The sequence below is a fragment of the Monodon monoceros genome, unplaced genomic scaffold (assembly GCF_005190385.1).
Source record: "Monodon monoceros isolate NGI ecotype Baffin Bay Population unplaced genomic scaffold, NGI_Narwhal_1 Super_Scaffold_11, whole genome shotgun sequence".
In the NCBI taxonomy this organism is placed as follows: domain Eukaryota; kingdom Metazoa; phylum Chordata; class Mammalia; order Artiodactyla; family Monodontidae; genus Monodon; species Monodon monoceros.
This window is the reverse complement of record NW_021703767.1, coordinates 115,882,389-115,908,857: the sequence shown is the minus strand read 5'-3', so window position 1 is coordinate 115,908,857 and position 26,469 is coordinate 115,882,389.

Here is a 26,469-nt window from a genome sequence, read left to right as displayed (position 1 = left end):
CTTTTAGCAGCTTTTCTTTGCCTGCACTATAAGACAGAAATGTTACAGCTAGTATACAATGTCTTTCATTTTTGGCCTCTGGTTCATTCTCCAGTCTCACTTTAAATTTCCTCCTTCTTTATCCATTCATCTGTCCATGGTCATTTAGGTTGATTCCATGGAACCAAAAAAAAAAAAAAAAAAGGTACTGATGAAACTAGTGGCAGGGCAGGAATAAAGACGTAAACATAGAGAATGGACTTGAGGACACAGGGAGGGGGAAGGGTAAGCTGGGACGAAGTGAGAGAGTGGCATGGACATATATACACTACCAAACGTAAAATAGATAGCTAGAGGGAAGCAGCCACACAGCAGTGACCACCTAGAGGGGTGGGGTAGGGAGGGTGGGAGGGAGGCTCAAGAGGGAGAGGATGTGGTGATATATGTATACATAGAGCTGATTCACTTTGTTGTACAACAGAAACTAACACAGCATTGTGAAGCAATTGTACTCCAATAAAGATCTATTAAAAAAGAAAGGTATAGGCATAAAAAAAAATTTCCTCCTTACTTCCTCTGCCCTCAGCTACACCAAATTATTCGTTATTCCTCAAATGGGCCATGCTGTGTATTACACACGCTGTTCCATCTGTCTGTAATGCCCTTTTTTTTCTTTTCAGATTTCCAGGCACCTTTCTTCCTTTACCACTAGGTTCCCCTATCATTGCCTCTTTGGAGCCCTTAGACCCACCCCAACAGAAAGTGGCCGTATCCTCAGTTCATTAACCCTCCAGGGACCTCACCCTGGCTTCTATATCAGTGCTTCTCCATTGTATTGTAATTATTTACAAGCTTGCTACTGCTTTCCCAGTAGGCCTTAAGCCTGGCATGACAGCAAAAAGCAAAATATATTTTGTTGGATAAAAAAAAGTGCATGGATGATACCTAATTCACAAAGGTATTGTAAAATGATATGAAAAGATGGAGAGGAAACCCTTCGTAAGTTATCAGACACTATAGAATTGCTATTTATATATTTATCTATTTTCTGCCCAAATGCTCAGCATGCAAGCCAGGCCCGACCACACCTAAAGACATTTTGAGGAGGGATGAAAATTATGCATTTTTGTGATTGAGCTTGTAAAATGTGCAAGACTATGAGCATAATCGGGGATTTAAAGAATACTATCTGATATCAGAAAGCCTGTTACCTACACTGTGACATAAGACATAAAAAACCCCAAATCTTTGGATAACAAATGATGCAGGATTGCCTCGTGGATGAATGGGTCTTTGGTGCTATAGGAGTTACTGAGTGTGGTGTGCGAAGGCCGTTATGAGGAAGCTGATTTTGAACTAGGTTTTAGGGAAGATTGAAATGAGAAGGGTGGTGACCTTTTAATTGAGGAGGGGGGTGTACCAAGGCTAAGGAAGGAGCTGCCATGCTTTTTTCTATTAAATTTGTTCTACTGTGGGTGCAATGTCTTCTCTGAGATCATCTCTTTCATGGATTTCTCTGGCATTGATCACATGATAAAATTCTGGGCATTCTTCAAGGTTTAGCTCAAATGTTACTAAAAATACCCAGTGGAAGTAATCCCCCCTTTTTTTTTTTTCCCCTCTGAATTTCCAAGGGCGTATCTTGTAGGACCAAGGTCAACTTTACATAACAGAACCACCCCCCCTTCCTTCTTAATAGCTTAAGCAATAGAGGTTTTGTGTTTTTTTTTTACCTCTATTACCTCCACAATCATCAAAGACTCAGGCTCCATTTTATTTTTCTGTTCCTCCCGCTTCCACTTTGGATTTTCTCATCATCCAATGTAGCTGCTGGAGATCTGTTAGGTAGTTAGTCAGACATTAGCAGCAAGGAGGTGACAGCAGCGAAAAGACAATAGCGGAATAGTCAAGTTACACCCCAACCATCTGGGGACCCTCCCCTGACCCACCCAGAACGGGCGAAACTATGGTCGGGTGGTGGGCAACTTAACCTGATAGAGAGAGAGCACGGTAACACGAGGGAACTTGCCCGGGCTGCGCATGCCCAGACTAGACAGGTGTATAACCTAGAGTAAACCCAAACTCATTATACCATCAGTATAATAAAATCTGCATGTAGTTTTGCCTCCCGCCCCGTGGGCTTTTCTTAGCGAATCAAGGATGAGGGCAGGCGCAATAATGAACTTGTTACATAACTTGGGACTGTTAATCAAATAATGGTCCCCTGTCACTCATCCATGATCGCACCCCGCCTCCTCGCAGATTGCTCTTTATAAACACCCTTAAGCCTGTACAACAGGGCAGGCTTCACTTCGCAGAAACAGCCCACTCTCCCTCTGAGAGTGTAACTGTGCTTTAATAAACTTTGCCTTGCGCTTAAGCCCAAAGTGGTAGTGTGCAATTCTTTGCTTACTATCACAAGGACCGAGATTGCTGGTCCGGGTCTTCCACTGACCTTCTCGATTGAAGCTATTTGACCCAACGCACGCCAACCCGGTAACATAACCATCTTGTTTAAGTTTCAGACAGCAGGAAACAGGAAGAGAAGCAAAAAACAAACATGCCCCTATAAAGAGCTTGCCAAGGAATCCAACTCAACTTTGGCTTTCATTTCATGAACCAGAGCTTCCCATGGCCACATCAGTTGCAAGTGAAGTTAGTAACAAAGCCATACCTAACCACAAAGGTGCCTAAGAACACTTCGAGCTAGAAGAAAAACAGGGTCTGGTATTAAGAGGAAGAGGAACATGGATGTTGTATGTCAGTCTCTGCCACAAGCACAGTCTTTTAATGTTTCTTAAGACGTTTATCATTATCTTCTTTTCATGCCAATTATTTGGGACAATGCTTATCCCCCCCACCCACCCACCCACCAAACCCTAATTCTTTGAGGGCAAGGGCCATAGTTTATAAATAGTTAAAGGGAATTAGTTAAATCTGTGAAGAGAGAGAACTGGATGGGATCAGGTGGTGTGTGCACTGGAGTACTGGGAGATAAGAAAAGCAATGTAGATTAGGACTAGATTATAAAAGTAAGGAGTAAATAAAAATGCCATTATCTGGGCTTCCCTGGTGGCGCAGTGGTTGAGAGTCCGCCTGCCGATGCAGGGGACACAGGTTCGTGCCCTGGTCTGGGAAGATCCCACATGCCGCGGAGCGGCTGGGCCCGTGAGCCATGGCCGCTGAGCCTGCGCGTCCGGAGCCCGTGCTCCGCAACGCGAGAGGCCACAACGGTGAGAGGCCTGCGTACCGCAAAAAAAAAAAAAAAAAAATGCCATTATTAAAAGTTGTAAGCATTTACCTCAATTTCTACAAAGGATAATTAAGGAAATAAAATTGACCTCTCAATTTATTTGAAGTTTGTGTCAGTGCAGTGACAACTAGCAATTTCATTTTTTCTCCAGGAGGAGTAAGTAGCTATGATATTGAACTATCCAAAGTGAAAATGGTAAATAAAGGAAATTAGCTGTGCAAAATCTGGTTGTCAAAAAGTATACACAGAAATGACCCTTCCACATGGGACATTTCCTTCAAAGAGATAAGATGGAGAACAAAAGAAATAGACATTTACACATTTGACATTTTCTACAAAACTTCCTTTTTTTGGAATTTGCTAGAATGTGCAAGATTTTGCTGTGCTTCATTAAAATATTTATTTTTTATATCAAAGTCCTCATACTAAAAAAGTCTTTCAAGAGCTTTTTAGAATTATGGCCAGCACTTTATTCACTGTGGACAAAGAATCTATTTTCTTAAATCAGTAGCCTTCAAGTTTTTAAAATCATGGACCCTATGGGTAAAACATTTTTTACTCTCCTTACTTATTTATACTTATTTATTTCTAAATTCATGGTGAAATTTACTGTGTATAATAGCAAATATACTCCAATATAGAAATTAAACAAAGGATGATATAAAATATATATTACTAAAAGTCCACTATTTTCTTCTTACCCCAAAGTGGATCATCTTCACACCTTTACATACCAGAGAACAAACCTCATTTAGCCACCATTGCCACCTCCCTTCACCCCTCACCTCTATCCCTTTCTCCCCAGAGAGTTGGGAAGACTATTGAGGTTAAGCAGCGGTTTTCAAACTTTTTGGACTCAGGAACACTTTACACTCTTTTTTTTTCAATTTGAAGTATAATTGATTTACAATATTATATTAGTTTCAGGTGTACAACATAGTGATTCAGGTATATATATATATATATATATATTTTTTTTTTTTTATTTTTTCAGTTCTTTTCCAGTATAGGTTATTACAGCATATTGAATATAGTTCCCTGTGCTATACAGTAAATCCTTGTTGTTTATTTTATATATAGTGGTGTGTATCTGCTAATCCCATACTCCTAATTTATCCCTCCCCAATCATTTTCCCCTTTGGTAACAATAAGTTTGTTTTCTATGTCTGTGAGTCTATTTCTGCTTATAAATAAGTTCCCTTGTGTTATTTTTAAAATTCCACATATAAGTGATATCATATATTTTTTTCTCTATCTGACTTACTTCACTCTGTATGATAAGCTCTAGGTCCATCCATGTTGCTACAAATGGCAATATTTCATTCTTTTTTATGGCCAAGTAATATTCCATTTTGTGTGTGTATGCCACATTTTCTTTATCCATTTATTTTTTGATGGGAACTTAGGTTGCTTCCATGTCTTGGCTATTGTAAATAATGTCGCAATGAACATGGAGGGCATGTATCTTTTCGAATTAGCATTTTCTCTTTTCTGAATATATGGGAGTTGCTGGATCATATGGTAGTTTTATTTTTAGTTTTTTTTAAGAAACCTCCATACTGTTTTCCATAGTGACTGCACCAATTTACATTCCCACCAACAGTGTAAGAGAGGAATCCCTTACAGTCTTACAAGACAGTTGAGGTCTCTGAAAACTTGTTTATGTGGATCTTACCTATAAATATTTATCATATTAGAAATTAGTGCAGCATTCAGCCTTTGAGATATTTTGTTTAGGTTGAAGTAGATCCAGAAAACCTGGCTTCACATGGATATGTCATTGGAAAAAGGAGGACTTCTTGGACCCCTTGGAAAGACCCTAGGAATCCGCTGGGGGTCCTTGGACCACACTGAGAACTGTTGAGATGAAATAATAGGTAAGTACAAAGTGTTAAAAATCAAAAAAAAATATCCAAACAGGATCCCTTTTATGGTGGAGGGAAATACAAAATTTGTATAAATACATTATTATTTGTTTTGAAGACTCAATTCCATCAGTTTGTAGAGCATATTTTATTATACTGACATCTGTATGCTTCTGTTTAAAATGAGGATCCAGAATGCAAGTCTCACTTGCAGAGTTCTGAGAAAGAAGAGAGTTCTGTCCAATAGCATCTGTAAGTCTGTTAAACATTTACTGCCTGCTTCATTTTAGAAAAGACAATGTCTTTACTTAAAAGTTATATATAAATGAGAGAATGAATGTGAAAGTGTTTAATCTCCCCTTCCCTCCCTCTTGTCACAGCCGCTCTGGGTAAAGCCCTCCAGAAAGAAAACTAATCTTTTGAGGAGAGGTCTTTCTTCTAATTAAAAATATATGTAAACATACATACACACATCCACACCCAAAAATGTCTTAGGAAAAACACATTTTCTTTTTAGCTGACCTGGTAGTCTGCTGAAGGAAGATATGCAGGTTTGGGCCTGTTTTCACTCTTAATTATGATTCAGTGTCGTTTATGCAGTTGAAGGAGGCTCAATGTGGCATAAAACAGAGCATGGCAGAGGACACAAATTTTCATGAGTCCCTTGGAATATTCCTGAGGCCTTTGGATACGGATGGTAACCTGCTAATTCTATGTCTGGGCCACCACCGTTTTGAAGGGACACATGCTTTGCTTAGATATGTCGAATTACATTCCATGCTGTATGGATGAGACAGTGCGGGAATCTTCCTCTCCCTTCCTTTAACTAGTTCCGGCCTTTCTTTATGAAGTCACACCACCGTCACATGTAGTTTATTAGTCTCCTATTGCTGCTACATCAAACTACTACAAAGTCATAACTTAGTAGCTTAAACAATACAAATTTATTATTTTACTGTCCTGTGGATCAGAAGTCTGACATGGGTCTCAATGGGCTAATATCAAGATGTCAGTGTGGCTGCCTTCCTTTATGGATATTCCATTTCCTTACCTTTTCCAGCTTTTGGAGGCCACCTAAATTGCTTAGCTCATATGCTCCCTTCCTTCATTTTCAAGGTCAGCAATGTAGCATCACTCTGAGCTTTCATATCTTTTTCTAACCTCAGCTGTGAAAGTTTTTCTGTTTTTAAAGACTCATGTGATTAGACTGAGCTCACCTAAATAATTCAGGATTATCCCTCCATTTCAATATCTGTACCCTTATTTACATCTGCAAAGTCCCTCATGCCACGTGAGGTAACATCTTCACAGGGTCCAGGGACCATGGCATGGACATCTTTGGGGACCATTATTCTGCCTAACACACTCAAATCAATCTCAGTGGTTTTAGTTTTGTTAACCCCCATTTTTAAACCATCAAAGCAAAAAAGGGAAGCTAGAAGAGGAGAAGAAATCTATGGAAAAATGGTATTGATGTCATCAACTGCAAGTTGGAAAACACATATTTAAAAATTTGTTATCCCATATATATTAGGTTAAAACTTTAGGATTCCCTAATCAATAATGTTTGTTATATAGTCAATTTTACTGTAAGAAAGACAAATGTCTGCACTTCACAGTCAGCTCATGTACCATTTTATTCACTGGTTGCTATGGAGATCACCCATTTTAAGTAAATATTAGACAGTATATAGATCTGCATAAGATGATGTGATGTGAATGGGCATGCATTCTGAGGTCTTTCTTGTTCCTTAGAAAAGGCGTCTTTTCCTTTTATCGATTTTTTAGCTGAACTCTTACCTCATTTTCTTTTGCTTTATAGAACTTTTTAGGCGTTAGACTGACATATATATTTTATTTACACCTTAAAATGTCTCTATGAAGATGGAAACTCCCGCTTCCTGATTTTGTTCAAATTGTTGAAATTAATATAAAGACAACATTCTTAGACAAAGTTTAGGTAGGTTAACTTAAGTTAATTAACATTATTTAGAGACTGTATTCAATCTGAAAAATATGTATTTTGTTTTTTTCAGATTTATTGAAGTATAGTTGACAAATACAGTCATAATATATTACATGACATCATCCAACGATGATGATGATTTGATATATGTATGCATTGTGAAATGACTACCACAATCAATTTACTTAAAATATATACCACTTCACATAGTTACCCTTTTTTAAAAATGAGAATGCTTAAAATCTACTCTCTTAGCGGATTTCAAGTATACGATACAATATTATTAACTATGGCCACCAAGCTGTACTTTAGATCCTCAGAACTTACTCATTTATAACTGAAAGTTTGTGTACTTTGACCAATATACCCTTATTTCCCCCATCCCCACACCTCTGGTAACTACCACTCTACTATTTGTTTCTATGAGTTTGACTTCCTTGTTGTTGTTCTTTTTTTTTTTTGGTTTCCACATGTAAGTGATACCATGTAGTATTTGTTTTTCTTTCCTGGCTTATTTCACATAGAACAGTGCTCTCAGGGTTCATCCATGTTGTTTCAGATGGCAGGATTTTCTTCTTTTTTAAATGAATTTTGAAGATTACATACTTAATATGTATAAGCATTATATGCAGTTCATAAGTCTATAAAATGCAATATGAATTTGCTGGATGGATCAGGGGTAAACCATGCATAACTTAGATAACTGGCAAGGTTATCATTCAGAATTGAAGGAGAGAGAAATAATTTCTCAGAAAAGCAAAAACTATAGGAGTTCATCACCACTAAACCAGCCTTACAAGAAATGTTAAAGGGACTTCTTTAAATGGAAAAGAAAAGGCCATAACTAGAAACAAGAAAATTATGATTTAAAAAATTTCACTGGTAAAAGCAAACATGTAACAAGGGTAGTGGATCAACCACCTATAAATCTAGTATAACGCTTAAAAGACAAAAGTGGTAAAACCATCTATAGCTAAAATAATTAGTTAAGCAACACGCAAAATTAAAAAATGTAAAATATGACATCAAAAACATAAAACATTTGGGGGAGTACTAAAAATGTGCACAATGTACTCAAACTTAAGTGACCATCAACTTAAAATAGACTGCTAAATACACAGATTTTTATATATGAATTTCATGGTAACTACAAACCCCAAACCTATAACATAGAAACAAAAAATGAAGAGAAAGGAATCCAAACATAATACTAAAGAAAGCCATAAAATCACAAGAAAAGGGAACAAGAGAAGAAAGGAACAGAGAACTACAAAAACAACTGGAGAACAATAAACAAAATGGCAATGAGTATATACCTATCAATAATTACCTTAAATGGAAATAAAATAAATGCTCCAATCAAAAGACATAATGTGGCTAAATGGATAAAGGAGACCCATATATATGCTGCCTACAATAGACTCATTTCAGACTTAAGGACACATACAAACTGGAAGTGAAGGGATGCAAAAAGATATTCCATGGAAACAAAAAGAAAACTAGGGTAGAAAGCTGATATGACAATACTCATATCAGACAAAATAGACTTTAAAGCAAAGATTGTAACATGAGACAAAGAAGGGCATCAGATTGTGAAAAAGAGGTCAATCCAACAAGAGGATATAAAAATTGTAAATATCTATGTACCCAACATAGGACCACCTAAATACCTAAAGCAAATATTAACAAACATAAAGGGAAACACAATATTAATAGGGGACTTTAACACCCCACTGACATCAATGGAGAGCTCATACAGACAGAAAATCAATGAGGAAATTTTAGCCTTAAATGACACATCAGATCAGACACACTTATTAGATATATACCAAGCACTCCACCCAAAAGCAACAGAATACACTTTCTTTTCAAGTGCCCATGGAATAGATCACAGAATAGGTCACATGTTAGTCCTCAAAACAAGTTTAAATAAGTTTAAGAAGGTTGAAATCATATCAAGCATCTTTTCTGACCACAGTTGTATAAAACGAGAAATCAACTGCAAGAAAAAAACTAAAAAAACATAAACATATGCAGGTTAAACAACAAGCTTCTAAACAGTCAGTGGGTCAATGAAGAAATCAAAGAGACAAATGAAAATGGAAATACAATTTTTCAAAATCTGTAGTGGGGAAAAGACAAACTTTTCAATAAATAGTGGGAAAACTGGACAGTTACATGCAATAAAATGAAACTGGATCACTTTCTTATATTATATACAAAAATAAATTCAAAATGAATTAGATGTAAATGTAAGAACTGAAACCATAAAACTCCCAGAAGGAATCATATACTCTTTGACATGTCTTGGCAATATTTTTTTGTATATGTCTCCTCAGGCAAGAGCAGCAAAAGCAAAAATAAACAAATGGGACTACAGCAAACATTAATTTGAAAAGATACATGCACCTCTATGTTCATTGCAGCATTATTTACAACAGGCAAAATATGAAAGCAACCTAAATGTCATGGGTGGATGAATGGATTAAGAAGATGTGGTATGTATATATAGTGGAATATTACTAAGCCATAAAAAAGAATGAAATCTTGCCCTTTTTGACAACATGGTTGGAGCTAGAGGGTATTATACTAAGTGAAATAAGTCAGACAGACAAAGACAAATAACATATGATTTCACTTATATGTGGAATCCAAAAATCAAAACAAACAAAGAAAACAAAACAGAAACAGACTCATAGTTACAGAGACAAACTGGTGGTCTCCAGAGACGAGCGTAAGGGGATGGGTAAAATACGTGAAGGGGATTAAGAGGTACAAACTTCTAGTTATAAAATAAGTCACAAGGTTGTAATCTACAGCATAGGGAATGTAGTCAATAGTATTGTAATAACTTTGTATGGTGACAGAAGTTACTAGATTTATTGTGGTAATTAACTTGCAATATATATAAATGTAGAATCATTATGTTGTACACCTGAAACTAATATAATATTGTATGCGAACTATAGTTGACTAAAAAATAAAAAGGAAAAAAGATTTATACATGAATCATAGGCAAAATATCCTACTTTTGTTTTTCTGTTTTCAAACTGTATGTGAATGTAATAATGCTATAAGTATTCTTTGGTGCTTTGCATTTTGATCCAGCGTTATGTTTATAAGATTCATCTGTGTTATTGTGAGTAAATTTAAATTGTTTGTTTTCATTGCTCTGCAGTGCTCCATTTCATGAATATACCAAAATTTACTTATTCATACTACTCTTGATGGACTTGAGTTGTTTTTAGTTTACATACCTTTCTTCATTGTAGACACCAGACTGGAATTGCTGTGTTACAGTATATAGAGAGCGATTTTTGTGTTTGACTATATGTTGCCAAAGTGTTTGCCAAAGTGCTTGTGTCAATTGCACTCATACCAGCCCTATGTGAACATTTCTATTGCTCCCCATTCTTGTTAACGTTTGACATTGTTGGGATTTTAATTTTTTAAATAATCTGATGTGTGTTTAATGTTTTCCATTATACTTTTAATTAGCATTTTCCTATTTCTAAATAAGTTGAGTAGTTTTTCTTTTGTTTACAAGGCATTCATATATCTTATTTTATGAAATGCACACTGAGGTCATTTTCTCATTTTTCTATCTAGTTTTCCATTTTCTTTGTTTGGTTTGTAGTTCTTTATATATTACGGAAACGATTATTTAGCCTCTTACCTTTGTTGCGAATATTATCTCCACTTCTGTGGGTTACCTTTTTACTCTCTTAATAGTGTTATTGAGAAACAGAATTTGTTAATTTTAATGAAGTTCAATTTCTCACTTTTTACTTTTTTGTTACTTCTATTTTTGGTTAGTTTTTTTCCAAGAGAGTGTGTTTTGTTCTGTCCCTATCCCAAAGTCAAGAAGATGCCCTTCTCTATTAGGTCTATAATCTGAAAAGGAGAACAATAAAGCTTCCAGGAGATAATTAAGGAGAGTCTCTTTATGACCAGGGGATAGAAAGATTTCTTAAATAAGAGGCAAAAATATCTGTAACCTTAGTTTATTTTTATTTTGTGTACAATGTTAGGTCAGGGTACATTTTTTTTTCATAGGACACCAAATGTCATAATACAATTTATTGAATATGATTTTTTTCACACTGCTGTGCATGCTACCTTTGTCATGAAAGTTTAATTCTGTTCTATTGGCCTATTTGTCTAATTTATGCCAACTAAACACTCTTTTAATTGAGAACTGATGGAGCAAATGCTTCCACCTTGTTCTTCCTCTTCAAGAGTGTCTTAGCTATATATCTTTTTTTTTACATTTCCATATACATTTTAGAAATAGTTTGTCAAGTTACACAAAATATCCTGTTGATATTTGACTGAGATTATATTAAACCTGTAGAACAATATGGGCAGAATTCAATATCGAGTCTTCCAACATAGAAACATAGATATACATCCATTTTTGTGAGTCTTTTTTAATGTTTCTAAAAAACGTTTTGTAATTTTTCCTTATGTGTGTTTCATTAGACTTATTCCTAAGCAGTTCATGTTTTTGATGCTACTGTCAATGGATTTTTTTAAAGTTATATTTTTTGTTTGTAGATGATGTATAAAAATGCATTAAATTTAGGTAGTAATTTTTTATTCAGCAAACTTACTAACTCTCATTAATTACAGTAATTTATGTGTCTATTCTGTTGGATTCTCTGTGTAAATGATTATGATATTTTAGAACAATGACAGTCTTCTTTGTTTCTTAAAAAATTTTTCACTAGTTATTTCTTTTTTTTCTTATTGCACCAATTATGACATAATTAAAATGTTTAATAGAAGTCTGCGTAGAGAACATCTTTATGTTGTTCCCCAACTGAAAGTGAAAATTTGTTATGTTTCGTCACTTATTATGATGCTTGCTATAGGTTTTTTGTAGATATTCTCTTTCAGTATCTCAAAGATCCATTCTATTTTGGCCAGCTCAAAGTTGGTTTTGCTTTTTTTTTAAATCATTAACACATGGTAAATTTTACCAATGTGTTTTCTACATCTGTTAAGATGATTGCATAATTTTTATTCCTTCATCTGTTTATGTGGTAAATTGCATTAAATCTCTAGTATTATTTTAATTTTTTATTCTTTCATTGTTATCATATATTATATGTCAGGTGATATACGAGGCATTGGAAATATAAAGATGAAGAAGCTTTGTTCCAGCCCAAGGTGTTCTTGTTCTAGTGGAGAACATATAGGACTGGGTAATTATACAAGGTGACACTTGGTATGAGAGAAGCAAGAGAGAAGCTGGCTCTGTGCCAGAGTATGGGCTGGATCATGGCACCTGGAGGAGGAACCATTTCAAGATGGGCCTTGAAGGCTGAAGACAAAAGAAGGAAAAGTCATTCCAGAGAGATGAAATGGCATAGGCAATAGCATGCTCAGAAAATGGTAAGGACTTCAGGGCCATGGGAAAAGACAGGAGGAGACAGATTTAAAAGACATTTTGTAGGTAGAATTGATAAAACTTGTTCATTTGAATATAAGAGTTGACAAAGGCAATGTAAGGATATTGCCAAAGATGACCTTGAGGTTTGGACTTCTGGGTTAATCAGTATAGGGAATATTTAGTTCTGAGCATAGTGAGCTCTTGAGGTGAGTGTGTGGAACTTACCTGAAGGTACTGGCTGCGCTACTAAGATTCTAGTCTGAGATTTAGGGGGTGGCTGCTAATAGAGGTTTGGGCTGCTTCTTATGGTCATGGGCCCTCACCAAGTAACTTTCTGTTGTAGAGAGAGCATCTAAGTTTGATCTGTGGGTCAAAGAGCATGACAGAATGCATTTATTCTACATTAATTTTAGGTTTTAAGGAACAGATGCTCTGTTTTGCTTTGGGAATTTTATTGAAGAGAAATCTGAGAGAGAGAAAATTATCGTATATGTATTCTCCTTTAAGTATAATTTAAATTGAGAAAAGGAATTTACAGTAAAGTTCTTTAGAAGGAAGGGAAATAGAATAATCAAAACACTTCATGGAAGATACGGCATAACCCTCTGTATTCTTTTACGACCCCTGTATTTTTACAAAACTTCAGTGGAATTTTAAAAAAATGGGCAATTTCAGGATAATGGTAATGGGTGTTTTCCCTGATTGTTAGAGGATAAAAAAGAATCACTTGCAGCCTGACAGAAGACATGTAAAAAGAGATATCCAGGGGCCTTGATGTTATCCATACTGTTTATTAGAACTTTAATTATTTGCTTGATATCACTTCAATGGAATTTTCTTATTGGTTAAAGATTCTAGCGTCAAATTTAAAAGCACTAGAGTTAGGGCTTTAGGGAGTTACGTGGTCCTGATAATATTCTGTACTTGATCATAACTACATTCACTTTGCAAGATTCATTAAGCTATACATTTAAGATCTACGGGTATTTTGGATATATTTTATACATCAATAAAATGTTTACTAAAAAAAACCAATAGTGGGACTTCCCTGGCGGTCCAGTGGGTAAGACTCCGCACTCCCAATGCAGGGGGCTCGGGTTTGATCCCTGGTCGGGGAACTTGATCCTGCGTGCATGCTGCAACTGAGTCGAGTCCCATACCTCAACTAAGAAGTCCACATGCCGTAACTAAAGATCTCACATGCCACAACGAAGATCCCAAGTGCTGCAGCTAAGACCCGGAGTGGCCAAAAATAAATAATAAATAAAATAAATTAAACAGACAAACAAAACCCCAAAAAAGCAATGGTACATGTTTCAGATATACATAATGTGGTTATTTCTTATGCTTTTATTTATTTATTTATTATTATTACTTTTTGCGGTATGTGGGCCTCTCACTCTTGTGGCCTCTCCTGTTGTGGAGCACAGGCTCCGGATACACAGGCTCAGCGGCCATGGCTCACGGGCCTAGCCGCTCCGCGGCATGTGGGATCTTCCCAGATCGGGACACGAACCCGTGTCCCCTGCATCGGCAGGCAGACCCTCAACCACTGTGCCACCAGGGAAGCCCCCTTATGCTTTTTTTTAAAAAGTACGTGTTCTGCAGTGAAATAATTTGATTAGAAATTTTACATACTGTTACTTGTTTTTGTCTGTTAGATTTGCATATGTTTTCACGTAGTCACATAAAAATTGCATTGCACCAAGCAAACTGGTTTGAAAAATACAGAATGTGCTCTATGTGTGTCAGGTGATTTAAGGTTTTCCAAACAGTGTTCAGAGATTCCATTTATGTACCCAAACTGCAAACTAAAACTTAGAAAAATGCTTCCCTGAGGTGAAGTTAACTTGCCTGGGACAGAAGACTTTTTAAGGATGCCAGTTTGCCCACTGTATGGCCAAGTGTTTATTCAGCTGAGGCTTGGATGAAAGCCACCACATCAATGTCACAGTCTCAGCACATGTGAGGAAAATACATGTGATACATAGCAAATTAGGTGTCATGCTCTGGGAAGGGTGGAATGGGATTGATTTGCCACTTTTAGCAATGCTCTTTTACTGTCAGCTGTGGCTTTGAGGAAAGCATTAGAGATTCTTGTCACAGATGTTTCTTTCATAAACTGTTGTGGGAGAATGACGTTCTGCAAAAATGGTTTACTACTCTTCTTTCTTCTCTTGGGGAAACAAAGTATGCTCACCATCCTAGCCAAATGGACTCAAGGAGCGCTCTTCATTTCTCCCACAATAGCATTAAGGATCATGACATTTACAAAGTTGATTTTAGAACTTAGCTGGCAAATGTAGCATGTTGAGGCATTTATTCAATGTATGTGCCATGGAGGAGGTTTGTAAGACTCATTATGGGGGAGGTAGAAACCAGCCCTTTGGGTGTTTATTAAAAAATGTTTGTACAATTTTTATTTAATGGTTCACAATTGATTAAAGTAATTCATCTTTTTAGCATATTATACTCCACACAAACTACTGAATTACAAGAAGTTAAGAATTCTTTCTAGCTCAGCCATTGATGTTTATAAGATGATGAAATTTATGAAGAACAATACTGGTATGAAAAAACATGATAAAATTATTTGATGGTAATTTTAAACTTAAGGGACAAGAGCTGCATATCCACTGCGAATTTTAATTCATCACTTCCATTGGGTATAATTTTCACTGAGAATTTGGTGAGTAAATGTAAGCATTCTCTACATAGTATTTTCCTGCTGAACAAAAACACAGTTACTATAGCAACTGCAACATCACATAGGATCTAAGCGATAGAAAGAATATTTTACAAAAGTGTGTTATCCATGTGTCCTATTAATTTTTCTACTTTATACTATGGGCGAGTCAGAATATTTTCCTTCGATGCTATGTGGATATCCAGTATTAAGTTATTCATTAAAGGTTTTTATTTTTAAATGTTCCAGATTGCCTACAGAAGTTTTTCTCTATTTTAAATATAAGTGCATACCAATTGAGGTATGTAAAATGTCACTTGCCAATTTAAATAATGAAGATTAAAATAGGGCAATTGCCTGTTTCTTTAAAGTGAGTTGATTACTTTTTAAATTTATGCGAAAAAATAATGCACCATATTGTTTTGAGGTGTAAGGAAAGCAAACCATATTAAGGCAGGTAATATTGCTGGTTGAAACATTTTGTCCTCTTCCACCAGGTTGCAAATATGAAGTCTTAAATGTTTATTTTGAAAGACTCCCATCCTCTTTGCTGACAGGGAACTTAAATTTTTGATTAATTGAGTGTAAATGAATGAGAAACAGATGGTGAAAAAATTTTTGATACAGATGAGTTTAAAGTTATATTTTCCTTTTTTTTTTTAAAACACAAACATGTAGCAATTTACTCATTCTGAGGTCTGGATGGTTTCCTCTACGAAGCAGAAACATGTCATGGAGCTTTTCTGTATAATTACCTCCCAATTCTATGCTTCAGAGTATCTGTTCTTATTGCACTTTGGAGTCTGTTTATTCGGTGGAAAGTGTTTTCCTAAAATCATCTTTAGAACTGTTACTTTTGTGAAAGAGGCTGTGTTCTCTGGAAGTTTTGCTAGATAACAGGTTCACTGAACTAGGGTGGAAGTGGCCTCAAATTCTTTTTTTATTTCATACTCTTCCTTTGTGAGTTCCAAATTCACATGGTTCATGACAGTGATTTAAAATCTGAAGGTCACTGAGGAGAGATTGAGAGATGTTTGGAGTGACTCTTCTCTAAGAAATACTGTAATATCTTACTTAAAAAAGATTCAAACTAGAATTGTTGGAGCCACAAAAGACTTTTTTTTGGAGGCAATGCCTGTAACATAAACTGAGGGCCATTTTTGATGACAAGTGTCTCACAAAGTTAGATAAAATTCAACAAATAAAAGCTTGTGTGATGGTTATAAAACATTTGTTGACTTGGATTTGTATGCATATTATTTCAGAAGTGTGTGGATTCATAGTCCAAACGGGCCCTTTGACATGGTAGTTTACATGCTTGTTTCAGGTTCTACTCCAATAGTGATTCACAGTCAAACACTTGTGTGCTAGAGATTAGCATAAAGGAAGTACCAGCCTTATCATTACTTTCTTCTTCCCCAGTACAAAAAAGGGATTTGTTTCAGTCTGTAGAATTGGTACTTGACCTCTTCATTTACAGGCTGCTTGACTGTTGTAGATATCTGCTTTCTTCCACCACTTCCTTAAAGAAAACACAAGTTAGCTTTAGATATTCACTTTTAAATTCTCTTACTTTATTTATTTTTTGCGGTACGCGGGCCTCTCACTGTTGTGGCCTCTCCCGTCGCGGAGCACAGGCTCGGGACGCGCAGGCTCAGCGGCCATGGCTCACGGGCCCAGCCGCTCCACAGCATGTGGGATCTTCCCAGACCGGGGCACGTACCCGCGTCCCCTGCGTTGAAGAGTTTTGGTTATTTGTAATAAATCTTGAGATTAATCTCCATTTGAAATAGTGATAAGTAGCAGGAGACTTGCACAAGCTTCTCTTTCCCCATAACGCCATGCCAGGAAGTGGATTAAAATTGGGTTGAATTGGGTGAATTTTTGGCATCTGTGATAGATCTTGTGTATAATTTCCATTTCAGATAATGATAGAATAGCATGAACTTCGCACAATCCTTTTCTTTCATACCATGTACGGTAATGTTGAAAAAACCTTGACTGAATCAGCAGACGAGCAGGTGTGGGTATTCTCAGGATTTTAGAGGCCAATTTTAACTTCCCCAAAGCCTTACGGTCACCAGGGCTGTGTGTGTGTGTGCGTGTGCATGTGTGTGTGTGTGTATGTGTGCTTTAACAGCAGAAGCTGATGAATGGAATGAAGGTATATGCTGGTTGCTAAGCTTACTGATACTGGGCTTACTTACTACTTTACTGCTGGAAATCACTCAGACCATGCATATATACAGCAGACATATTCCAGTTCGGCTGGCCTTGAAGATAGATTTGTTTCTCTAAATGCCTTGTCTGGAAGTTAAGGCTATGAATGACTCCTAGGTAACGGTGTTATATTATGTCCTACGTCCTTGTCATTTAGTTCTCCTCCAAACACAGATGGATGAGATGCAGAAACTGCTTGATTCAAAAGGACATGTGTGCTCTTTTGTAATATACTTTTAAATTAAAATAAAAATAATTAATTAAATAACTGCTCAGTAAGGAGTGGTTGGTCATAACAAAATACAAGGTATGAAGAAATAAGAAACCCAGATGTCATCAAATTTTTTTTTTTTTTTTGGATCCCCGTTAGGGATAGCAAACTTACACAAAGCTAGTGCCAGTTCATGTCATTACCTTTCTACGGTTCACCAGGATTTTCACTCAGGGGCCAAGCAACGGACTTGTTGACTCTCAATGATCTCATTAGCAACCTGCCTCGTCTTCTGTTGTGCCCTTCACTTGCTGTGGTGAGGCAGTCAGGGCTGATCCTTCTTGGGCTGAGGCTGCTACTACTAAACAGCAACCACCAAAGAAGTGTTGATGCCGGTAGCATCTCTACTGTCAAGACTTTTTCCTAAGTTAGAAAAGACACCTGCTTCTCTCTAACTCTTCTGACTTAACAGTTCAGGTCAATTCATATCCACTAAGGATTGGACCTAACCTGACTGCCCAGAAGTGTTAAGACTCCCCCAGATATCAGACACACCTTCTGCACTATTTCTCGTTCTCCTCTATCTTCAACTCCTTCTCCCAAACCTCGATCCCTGGCTTCTTAAGGGGACCAGCTTTGGACAAGCTTCGTATATTCAGAAGAATTTGTAAACTGTTTAAGAAGTGACTTTTCAACTTGTCGTTACCTTTTTTAAACAAATCCAGATTTTTTTCAATTAACCTGACCCACTTTAATCACTCATTATTCCACAATCGCAAAGTCAATTCATACTGAAAATATTTTCTTAGAAAACAGAAAATTAGAAAATTCTAGAGTAACAAGGCAATCTTTGCTTTGAAATTCTTTCAATCTTTTAATGAATTATTTTAAATATTTTCTCACCAACTCTTTTTTTTTAAACATCTTTATTGTAGTATAATTGCTTTACAAGGGTATGTTAGATTCTGCTTTATAACAAAGTGAATCAGCTGTACATACATATATCCCCATATCCCCTCCCTCTTGCATCTCCCTCCCACCCTCCCTATCCCAGCCCTCTAGGTGGTCACACAGCACCGAGCTGATCTCCCTGTGCTATGCAGCTGCTTCCCACTAGCTATCTATTTTACATTTGGTAGTGTATATATGTCCATGCCACTCTCTCACTTCGTCCCAGCTTACCCTTCCCCCTCCCTGTGTCCTCAAGTCCATTCTCTACATCTGCGTCTTTATTCCTGCCCTGCCCCTATGTTCTTCATAGCCATTTTTTTTTTTAGACTCCATATTTATATATTAGCATACAGGATTCGTTTTTGACTTTCTGATTTACTTCACACTGTATGACAGACTCGAGGTCCAACCACCTCACTACAAACAACTCAATTTCGTTTCTTTTTATGGCTGAGTAATATTCCACTGTATATATGTGCCACATCTTCTTTATCCATTCAACGGATGATGGACACTTAGGTTGCTTCCACATCCGGGCTATTGTAAATAGAGCTGCAATGAACATTTTGGTACATGACTCTTTTTGAATTATGTTGTTCTCAGGATATATGCCCAGTAGTGGGATTGCTGGGTCGTATGGTGTTCTATTTTTAGTTTTTTAAGGAACCTCCATACTGTTCTCCATAGTGGCTGTACCAATTTACATTCCCACCAGCAGTGCAAGAGGGTTCCCTTTTCTCCACACCCTCTCCAGCATTTATTGTTTGTAGATTTTTTGATGATGGCCATTCTGACCAGTGTGAGATGATATCTCATTGTAGTTTTGATTTGCATTTCTTTAATGATTAGTGATGTGGAGCATCCTTTCATGTGTTTGTTGGCAATCTGTATATCTTCTTTGGAGAAATGTCTATTTAGGTCTTCTGCCTATTTTTGGATTGGGTTGTTTGTTTTTTTGATATTGAGCTGCATGAGCTGCGTCTATATTTTGGAGATTAGTCCTTTGTCAGTTGCTTCATTTGCAAATATTTTCTCCCATTCTGAGGTTTCTCTTTTGGTCTTGTTTATGGTTTCCTTTGCTGTGCAAAAGCTTTGAAGTTTCATTAGGTCCCATTTGTTTATTTTTGTTTTTATTTCCATTTCTCTGGAAGGTGGGTCAAAAAGGATCTTGCTGTGATTTATGTCACAGAGGGTTCTGCCTATGTTTTCCTCTAAGAGTTTGATAGTGTCTGGCCTAACATTTAGGTCTTTAATCCATTTTGAGTTTATTTTTGTGTTAGGGAGTGTTCTAATTTCATTCTTTTCCATGTAGCTGTCCAGTTTTCCCAGCACCACTTATTGAAGAGGCTGTCTTTTCTCCATTGTATATTCTTGCCTCCTTTATCAAAAATAAGGTGACCATATATGCGTGAGTTGATCTCTGGGCTTTGTATCCTGTTCCCTTGATCTATATTTCTGTTTTTGTGCCAGTACCATACTGTCTTGATTACTGTAGCTTTGCGGTATAGTCTCAAGTCAAGGAGCCTGATTCCTCCGGCTCCACTTTTCTTTCTCAAGATTGCTCTGACTATTTGGGGTCTTTTGTGTTTCCATACAAATTGCAACATTTTTTGTTCTGGTTCTGTGAAAAATGCCATTGGTAGCTTGATAGGGATTTCATTGAATCTGTGTTTTGGGTAGTATAGTCATTTTCACAATGTTGATTCTTCCAATCCAGGAACATGGTATCTCTCTCCATCTGTTCATATCACCTTTAATTTCTTTCATCAGTGTCTTATAGTTTTCTACATACAGGTCTTTTGTCTCCTTAGATAGGTTTATTCCTAGGTATTTTATTCTTTTTGTTGCAATTGTAAATGGGAGTGTTTTCTTGAATTCACTTTGAGATTTTTCCTCGTTAGTGTATAGGAATGTTAGAGATTTCTGTGCATTAATTTTGTATCCTGCTACTTTACCACATTAATTGATTAGCTCTAGTAGTTTTCTGGTAGCATCTTTAGGATTCTCTATGTATAGTATCCTGTCATCTGCAAACAGTGACAGTTTTACTTCTACTTTTCTGATTTGGATTCCTTTTTGTTCTATTTCTTCTCTGATTGCTGTGACTAAAACTTCCAAAACTATGTTGAATAGTAATGGTGGAAGTGGGCAACCTTGTCTTGTTACTAATTTTAGTGGAAATGGTCTCCGTTTTTCACCTTTGAGAGCAATGTTTGTGGTGGGTTTGTCATATGTGGCTTTTACTATGTTGAGGTTAGTTTCCTCTATACCTACTTTCTGGAGGGTTTTTATCATAAATGGGTGTTGAATTTTGTTGAAAGGTTTTTCTGCATCTATTGAGATGATCATATGGTTTTTTTCCTTCAATTTGTTAATATGGTGTATTACATTGATTGATTTGCATATATTGAAGAATCCTTGCATTCCTCGATAAAACCCACTTGATCATGGTGTATGATCCTTTTAATATGCTGTTGGATTCTGTTTGCTAGTATTTTCTTCAGGATTTTTGCATCTATATTCATCAGTGATATTGGCCTGTTTCCTTTCTTTGTGACATCTTTTGCTGGCTTTGGTATCAGGGTGATGGTGGCCTCGTAGAATGAGTTTGGGAGTGTTCCTCCCTCTGCTATATTTTGGAAGAGTTTGAGAAGGATAGGTGTTAGCTCTTCTTTAATGTTTGATAAAATTCACCTGTGAAGCCATCTGGTCCTGGACTTTTGTTTGTTGGAAAATTTTTAATCACAGTCTCAATTTCAGTGCTTGTGACTGGTCTGTTTATATTTTCTATTTCTTCCTGGTTCAGACTCGGAAGGTTGTGCATTTCTAAAAAGTTGTCCATTTCTTTCAGGTTGTCCATTTTATTGGCATATATTTGCTTGTAGTAATATCTAATCATCCTTTGTATTTCTGCAGTGTCCGTTGTTACTTCTCCTTTTTCATTCCTAATTCTATAGATTTGAGTTTTCTCCCGTTTTTCTTGATGAGTCTGGCTAACAGTTTATCAATTTTTTTTATCTTCTCAAAGAACCAGCTTTTAGTTTTATTGATCTTTGCTATTGTCTCCTTCATTTCTTTTCCATTTATTTCTGATCTGATCTTTATGATTTCTTTCCTTCTGCTAACTCTGGGTTTTTCTTGTTCTTCTTTCTCTCTAATTGCTTTAGTTATAGGGTTTGGTTGTTTATTTGAGATCTTTTTTGTTTCTTGAGGTAGGATTGTGTTGCTATAAACTTTCCTCTTAGAACTCCTTTTGCTGCATCCCATAGGTTTTGGGTCATCGTGTTTTCATTGTCATTTGTTTCTAGGTATTTTTTGATTTCCCCTTTGATTTCTTCAGTGATTTCTTGGTTATTAAGTAGTGTATTGTTTAGCCTCCATGTGTTTGTATTTTTTACAGAATTTTTCATGTAATTGGTATCTAGTCTCATAGTGTTGTGTTCGGAAAAGATACTTGATATGATTTCAGTTTTGTTAAATTTACCAAGGCTTGATTTGTGACCCAAGATATAATATATCCTGGAGAAGATTCCATGAGCACTTGAGAAGAAACTCTATTCTGTTGTTTTGGGATGGAATGTCCTATAAATATCATTTAAGTCCATGTTTTTTTAAAGTCTCATTTAAAGCTTGTGTTTCCTTATTTATTTTCATTTTGGATAATCTGTCCATTGGTGAAAGTGGGGTGCTAAAGTCCCCAACTATGATTGTGTTAAAGTTGATTTCTCCTTTTATGGCTGTTAGCATTTGCCTTATGTATTGAGTGCTCTTATGTTGGGTGCATAAATATTTGCAATTGTTATATCTTCTTCTTGGATTGATCATTATGTAGTGTCCTTCTTTGTCTCTTGTAATAGTCTTTATTTTAAAGTCTATTTTGTCTGATATGAGAATTGCTACTCCAGCTTTCTTTTGATTTCCATTTGCATGGAATATCTTTTTCCATCCCCTCACTTTCAGTCTGTATGTATCCCTACGTCTGAAGTGGGTCTCTTGTAGACAGCATATATATGGGTCTTGTTTTTGTATCCATTCATCCAGTCTATGTCTTTTGGTTGGGGCTTTTAATCCATTTACTTTTAAGGTAATTATCCATATGTATGTTCCTATTATCATTTTCTTAATTATTTTGGGTTTTTATTGCAGGTGTTTTCCTTCTCTTGTGTTTCCTGCCTAGAGAAGTTCCTTTAGCATTTGTTGTAAAGCTGGTTTGGTGGTGCTGAATTCTCTTAGCTTTGCTTGTCTGTAAAGGTTTTAATTTCTCCGTTGAATCTGAATGAGATCCTTGCTGGGTACAGTAATCTTGGTTGTAGATTTTTCCCTTTCATCACTTTAAATATGTCTGCCACTCACTCTGGCTTGCAGAGGTTCTGCTGAAAGATCAGCTGTTAACCTTATGGGGATTCCATTGTATGCTATGTTTTGTTTTTCCCTTGCTGCTTTTAATATTTTTTCTTTGTATTTAATTTTTGATAGTTTGATTAATATGTGTCTTGGCATGTTTCTCCTTGGATTTATCCTGTATGGGACTCTCTGTGCTTCCTGGACTTGATTAACTATTTCCTTTCCCATGTTAGGGAAGTTTTCAACTATATTCTCTTCAAGTATTTTCTCAGTCCCTTTCTTTTTCTCTTCTTCTTCTGGGACCCCTATAATTCAAATGTTGGTGTGTTTAGTGTTGTCCCAGAGGTCTCTGAGACTGTCCTCACTTCTTTTCCTTCTTTTTTCTTTGTTCTGCTCTGCAGTAGTTATTTCCACTATTTTATCTTCCAGGTCACTTATCCATGCTTCTCCCTCAGTTATTCTGCTATTGATCCCTTCTAGAGAATTTTTCATTTCATTTATTGTGTTTTTCGGCATTGTTTGTTTGCTCTTTAGTTCTTCTAGATCCTTGTTAAGCGTTTCTTGTATTTTATCCATTCTATTTCCAAGATTTTGGATCATCTTTACTATCATTACTCTGAATTCTTTTTCAGGTAGACTGCCTATTTCCTCTTCATTTGTTTGGTCTGGTGGGTTTTTACCTTGCTCCTTCATCTGCTGTGTGTTACTCTGTCTTCTCATTTTGCTTGACTTACTGTGTTTGGGGTCTCCTTTTTGCAGGCTGAAGGTTCGTAGCTCTAGTTGTTTTTGGTGTCTGTCCCCAGTGGCTAATGTTGGTTCAGTGGGTTGTGTAGGCTTCCTGGTATAGAGGACTGGTTCTTGTGTTCTGGAGGATGAGGCTGGATCTTGTCTTTCTGGTGGACCACATCTGGTGATGTGTTTTGGGCTGTCTGTGACCTTATTATGATTTTAGGCAGCGTCTCTGCTAATGGGTGAGATTGTGTTTTTGTATTGCTAATTGTTTGGCATAGGGTTTCCAGCCCTGTAGCTTGGTGGTCATTGAGTGGAGCTGGGTCTTAGTGTTGAGATGGAGATCTCTGGGAGAGCTTTCACCATTTAATATTACATGGAGCCAGGAGCTCTGTGGTGGGCCAGTGTTCTGAACTTAGCTCTCCCACCTCAGAAGGCACAGGTCTGACACCCGGCTGGAGCACCAAGACCCTGTCAGCCACACGGCTCAGAAGAAAAGAGAGAAAAGAAGAAAGAAAAAATATAAAATAAAATAAAGTTATTAAAATTCAAAATTAAAAATAATTATTAAAAAAATTAAAAGTAATTTAAAAAAGGAAAAAAGAAAGAAAGAAAGAAGAGAGCAACCAAACGCAAAAACAAATCCATCAATGAGAACAAGTGCTGAAAACCTCACTAAAGGGGCTTCCCTGGTGGTGCAGTGGTTGAGAGTCCACTTGCCAATGCAGGGGAAATGGGTTCGTGCCCCGGTCCGGGAAGATCCCACATGCCGTGGAGCGGCTGGGCCCGTGAGACATAGCCACTGAGCCTGCGCGTCCGGCGCCTGTGCTCCGCAACAGGAGAGGCCACAACAGTGAGAGGCCCGCGTACTGCAAAAAAAAACCCAAAAAAACTCACTAAAACAAACAAAGGAAAAAACAGACATATCCCTAGGACAACTTGTAAAAGCAAAGCTATACAGACAAAATCACATAGAGAAGCATACACATACACACTCAGAAAAAGAGAAAAAGGAAGAAAAAAAATATATTGTTGCTCCCAAAGTCCATCTCCTCAATTTGGGATGGTTCGTTGTCTATTCAAGTATTCCACAGATGCAGTGTACATCAAGTTGACTGTCAGGGTACATCAAGTTGACTGTGGAGATTTAATCCGCTGCTCCTGAGGCTGCTGGGAGAGATTTCCCTTTCTCTTCTTTGTTCGCACAGCTCCCGGGGTTCAGCTTTGGATTTGGCCCAGCCTCTGCGTGTAGGTCGCCTGAGGGCTTCTGTTCTTTGCTCAGACAGGACGGGGTTAAAGAAGAAGCTGATCCAGGAGCTCTGGCTCACTCAGGCTGGGGGTAAGGAGGGGTACGGAATGCAGGGGAGCCTGTGTCGGCGGAGGCCAGGGTTACATTGCAACAGCCTGAGGCGCGCCGTGCGTTCTCCCAGGGAAGTTGTCCCTGGATCACAGGACCCTGGCAGTGGCGGGCTGCACAGGTTTCTGGGAGGGGAGGTGTGGACAGTGACCTGTGCTTGCACACAGGCTTCTTGGTGGCGGCAGCAGCAGCCTTAGCATCTCATGCCTGTCTCTGGACACTGATAGCCATGGCTCGCGACCATCTCTGGAGCTCCTTTATTTTGTGCTGTGAATTCTCTCTCCTCGTTCACCCCAAAACAATGGTCTCTTACCTCTTCGGCAGCTCCAGACTTTTCCCCGGACTCCCTCCCGGTCAGCCGTGGCGCACTAACCCCCTGCAGGCTGTGTTCACGCCGCCAACACCAGTCCTCTTCCGGCGCTCCGACCGAAGCCCAAGCCTCAGCTCCCAGCCCCGCCCACCCCGGCGGGTGAGCAGACAAGCCTCTCGGGCTGGTGAGTGCTGGTCGGCACCGATCCTCTGTGCGGGAATCTCTCCGCTTTGCCCTCTGCACACCTGTTGCTGTGCTGTCCTCCGTGGCTCTGAAGCTTCCCCCTCCGCCACCCGCAGTCACCGCCAGTGAAGGGGCTCCTAGTGTGTGAAAACCTTTCCTCCTTCACAGCTCCCTCCCAGAGGTATGGGTCCAGTCCCTATTCTTTTGCTTCTGTTTTTTCTTTTCTCTTTTGCCCTACCCAGGTACGTGGGGAGTTTCTTGCCTTTTGGGAGGTCTGAGGTCTTCTGCCAGCGTTCAGTAGGTGTTCTGTAGGAGTTGTTCCATATGTAGATGTATTTCTGATGTATTTGTGGGGAGGAAGGCGATCTCCGCATCTCACTCCTCCGCCATCTTGAAGGTCTCACCTTAAGCTATTGAGAATATATTTGGTCTTAGCCTGCAAACAATAAACTGCAACATATATTTGTGAATTAAAAGACTTCTTCCAGATGAAATCTTTTAAGTATGTTTACAGAAAATATAAAACAATAAATTTATGCTTAATGTAAAATGGTCAAACAGTACAGAAATATTAAAGTAAAAATAAGTTACTCTTCACCCTTTCTCTTAATCCAATCTTCTCTCTGCACAGAAGAGCAATGTTTATAGGTTGGTAAATGTCCCACAGGCCTTTTTCATGCATATGTACACAAACATACAACTCTAAAAGTATGCACATTTTTCTGTCTTGAAGATCTTTCCACGTCACCCTATATAGTTTTATTACTATTAACAGGCATGCAGCACAATAATTCAGTTATCTTCTTATTGCTACATACTTATTGGAAAAAACTTAATATTATAAAAATACCACAAATAAACAGTTTTGTCCAGCTATGATGATTTCTATAGGATACACTTACCAAGAGTTGCAATGCAAATGTGGTTTTAAAAAATTGTAAGTATTACAGTTTTATAATGATTCTGATATTTCCAGTAGGCACAGAGGCTCTTATTGGAATTTTAATGTATGTTCAGTCA